The following is a 4,708-nucleotide window of genomic DNA, read 5'->3' as shown; positions in this document are numbered from 1 at the left end:
ACATGCGTTGTTACTCCGGCATCATCAGCGAGCTGAACATGGTGCAGTTGGTGGACGGCCCGACTTGCCTTCACCCAGCTCCATCAGCGCCGGATCACATCGTCATCAACCAGCGTGACCGTACACCTGAGGTCAGCATCTTGCCTGACGTCATGAGCGTACATCTGCGTCTTGCATGGAAGAACGCACAGCGGCGTACTGTGCGAGGCTAGAAACGCCCGGACTGGAGCGTTACCTGTCTCGATCGTCTGTCATCTGGCTGGAGCCAGGCGGATGGCACCACTGACGTTAACGTGCGCCTGCGGCACTTGATGACTGTGGAGCGCTGTGGTGACCGGCCACTACCCAGCTACAACAATGTGCGTCTCCAAACCGCACTGCCCCTGGCTGACCGACGACCCGGCCCTGCGAGAGCCCATGTCCGAGAGAGACAGCACGCGTGACGCCCGGCTGCCCTGGCTGACCGACGACCCGGCCCTGTGAGAGGTCATGTCCGAGCGAGACAGCACGCGTGACGCCTGGCTGACCGACGGCCCGGCCCTGCGAGAGCTCATGTCCGAGTGAGACAGCACGCGTGACACCCGGCTGACCGACGGCCCGGCCCTGCGAGAGCTCACGTCCGGGTGAGACAGCACGCTTGACACCCGGCTGACCGACGACCCGGCCCTATGAGAGCTCACGTCCGGGTGAGACAGCACGCTTGACACCCGGCTGACCGACGACCCGGCCCTATGAGAGCTCACGTCCGGGTGAGACAGCACGCTTGACACCCGGCTGACCGACGGCCCGGCCCTATGAGAGCTCACGTCCGGGTGAGACAGCACGCTTGACACCCGGCTGACCGACGACCCGGCCCTATGAGAGCTCACGTCCGGGTGAGACAGCACGCTTGACACCCGGCTGCCCGACGACCCGGCCCTATGGGAGCTCATGTCCGGGTGAGACAGCACGCGTGACACCCGGCTGACCGACGACCCGGCTCTGCGAGAGCTCATGTCCGAGCGAGACGGCACGTGCGACACCCGACGGTGTCTGCGAACACCAGAGACCGGAGCCGACTTTATGCGACCTCGCAGTCCTGACTCTCCAGTCCAACCGCAGCTAGGCGCGAGTTCTCTCGCGGCGAGATGGCGCACGGTGCCCGCCGCGGCTTCCGACCTATCTTCAAGACGTTCGCCATTACAGCTTCGACGCCGGCCGAGGCCGCGTCTGCGGTGGGCCTCGAGGGGGCCGAGGTGACGGCCGACAAGCTCAAGCGCCACTTCGCTGCCGTGGGGTCCCGCATCTCAACCAACTTGCGGAGCGCGGTTAATGCCGGCTACAAGAATCACAAACCACCCGTTGTCTGCGCCGCTGGCTTCTCGTTCCGACGTGCGACGCTACCAGAGCTGTCACAGTATGTTCAACGTATGAGTACATCGCAGGCGGTAGGGCCTGAATGAGGTCCTACTCGACCTTATCCAGGCCCTACCGCCTGTGCGGGAATGACTGTGCGGGAATGTTTTTCAGTCGTTATGCCCCATCTTTTAAAACTCATCAACATTTCTCTCGCGACCAAAGTGTTCTCAGATAGCTGGAAGAGGACATGTGTTATATCAATTCCGAAGTCAGGTGATCCCGCTGTACCGTCCAAAAATAGGACCATCTATGTGCTCAGTGACCGCTAAAGATCTTAGAAAAGGTAGCGTGCGCACAGCTTACGGAATATTTGAACGCGACTGAGCTGCTGCATCCATCTCAGTATGTCTATAGGCCGCGCCACACAACGAAGAATGCCGTGCTCGCCGCAGTCGAACGTCTGGTCACTGACACTGAGGACGGTCTTGTACCGTCGGTAGCGACGATAGGCCTTTCAAAGGCGCTCGATAGCGTCGACCACGACGTCTTCCTCTCCAAACTGTTCTGGCATAGCGTTATTAATATGGAATGGTGTAGGAATTATTCGAGTGCTCGAGAACAGGTGGTGGGTGGAGGACGGTTCACTCTCCCCATGTCGGGCGGGGTACCCCAGGGTTTGATATCGGCCCTGTTTCGTTAATTTTTGCCAACGATCTATCTGGATACTTCTTGGCTCATCGCCGCCTCATCTCCTTTGCTGGTGACACCATGCACGTGGACTGCGCGCCCCCTGACGGGCTTGGTCTCGCCGACGTAAAAACCAGATTGAAACTTACCGAGCGTGATCTTTAGAACTGGTTCAGTGCCAGCTCTCTCCAAATGAATGAAACAGAAACCGCTTTCATAGCAAGATTTGAAAAAGTCAGCTGACCTTCACTTCGAAGTAAACGATCTGACTGCGCATACCCCAAGAAACATAGAAGTTATCGGCGTTATAGTTGACTTCGGTCTGTCATGGGGCGTTCGTGTCTTGGAGGTCGTAAAAAAATGTTATACACTCTCGTTTCTTCGCATAAATTCCGTTGTTGCTCCATGTAAGATTATCTCGAAACCATCATCCACGCGTGTGTGCTCCCTCATATCACGTACTGTTTGGTGGGGCGGCCAAGAGCCAAACGCACCATTTTTTTAAAAATTCAGCTTTGCTGCAAGAGTAATTGCAGGCTTCAAAAAGCACCAGCATGTCACTTCGGCTCTGCATTCCCTTGGATGGCCGAGGATCGAGGCAATGATGGCGCAGTTAGGGGACTGAAGGACGTAGGCTCGCCACAGGAGGTCCGCGCGCTTTTTGTCCGGCACGCCCGTTGTCCCACGTGCTCTTTGTACCGCGCGCCGCTGTTTCGACCTGTGAAAAGCGCGCCTCGGACAGAGGTAGTGTGCACCTGCGCAGACACCGATTGACCGGCGTTTCAGAGGGCGTTTTCGCATCGGACTGCAGCTGCCTGGAACCGCCTTCCATCGACTGCCTGCGATGCCAAAACACTGAGCTCGGTTAAGACCCCCACATGTGATGTGATTTTTACCATTGACGACCGCTATAATACGGTCCAAAGCGCATATATAGTTCTGTTTTAGCTCTTTGACCATGACTAGCATAATTTTATTGCATACTTTTAGTGTGTCTTTTTCCACTGCACGTGTATGTGATTTAAACCATGACCACGACCTGACACCGCAACAGGCATCATGTGGATGGTTTTCAATATGCTTATACCGACGCTGATAGCTGGCGCAAGTGCATCAGCTGTTGCGAACGTGCGCATCGTCATTACGACCAGTTCTTTCACCACCTCGACACGCACCGTAACACGGCCTCGCTCAACAGCATGCAACTGGTCCGCGCAGGTAACATTCCTGACCTGCAGCTGCGGGCCACGGGCCGGTCACAGGTGTCGTAAAACCGGCACAAGGGCATGGTGTTTTCCGGTGAGAGTGGCCCTTCGCCTGGCGTGAGGCGCAGACGACCGAATCGTCGATGATTGAATACGCAGATTGGTGCAGTCACGCGACTCGGCTCGATTTGTATGTCCCCGGTGCAGCTCAGCAGCTCATCACCTTTAACGCTCGACTTGTATGTCCCCGGTGCAGCTCAGCAGCTCATCACCTTTAACAGCTCAGTTCAGTGGCTAAATGCAAGTAGGAATGAGAGCTAGGTGTTTCCCGTGTACGGCAGCTTGTAGAGGATGCTGACAAAGGTGTACGTTGCACAGCTGCCGATAAGAACGTCTTTCAATGGCAAACATTTGAAACCAATTTAATGCCCACGGAAGCTCGTGTGCGCGCTGCCGATGCATATATGATAAGATCGCATGCTGCATGCTCATTACACAAAACGCATTTTCCACCAAGCCCAATCGGGGACTGATAATTGTTCTAATGGTGTTAATGCGATTAGAGAAGCTTCATAGGTAAATAATGTTGCGTCTATGGCTGCAATCAGAAAATCTGGTGGGGTGAATATGGATCTCATATGCATCTCGCTTATGCATCTCATATGCATCTCAATTCAAGGGTTTTCATTCCCGTCGTGAAGGTTTCTACGCCTTTTAGTTGCGCGGAATCACTTTCACTCCAATGTCAGATCATCGCATGATATGTGTATGCAAAGTTGGAATGTGCTCTAGCACAGACCACGAAGCCGAAATCGCGTCGACGCGTCGGAGACCACGAAGCCGAAATCGCGTCGACGCGCCGGTTACGACGCGAAACTATCGGCGCGGGGTGCCGCGGGCGGGATCGCACGGCCCACCAGTGTGGGGCTGTGAAACACTGGCTGGGGTGGTATGTTACGCCTGGTCGCAATGGACCGCCTTTTCAAGCATTACCATTACACGGCCTTATTATTATCACGCGGCCTTAGACGCTACAAACCTGGGCGGGGTCATTATTCTTTGGTCGTCGATTTTTGATCGACTTGCTCAAATACGGGTTGACTGTGGTGTGTACCTCCAGACCGCTCCGACCGTCGCTTCAGGTATCAGAGAACTGAGCGATGTACGGGACGGCCTGCACGGGTTACCTCGGCGGACGCGCTCGCGCCGACGCGGTGGCCCCGCTGGTTCAATGAATACGGAGAAAATCAGCGTTATTTAGACCCCATTTCTCCGGCCACTCGATCGACAACCTTCGGTTTCGGATTCTCCGCTACGGTGCTGGGGGCATCCTCGGCGTCATCTTTCCCCGTGCGGTGGTCTCAAACGGCCCCTGCTGGCGTGGAGAGGCGGCTAGGGATTCCGTTCGGATCATCCGCTACGGCGCTGGGGCATCCTCGGCGTCATCCTTTCCCCATGCGGTGGTCTCAAGCGGCCCC

This window comes from Pollicipes pollicipes, unplaced genomic scaffold, assembly GCF_011947565.3.
Source record: "Pollicipes pollicipes isolate AB1234 unplaced genomic scaffold, Ppol_2.1 Scaffold_3087;HRSCAF=3621_pilon_pilon_pilon, whole genome shotgun sequence".
Taxonomy (NCBI): Eukaryota; Metazoa; Arthropoda; class Thecostraca; order Pollicipedomorpha; family Pollicipedidae; genus Pollicipes; species Pollicipes pollicipes.
The sequence above is the reverse complement of the archived record's forward strand: the minus strand, read 5'-3'. Positions refer to the sequence as shown.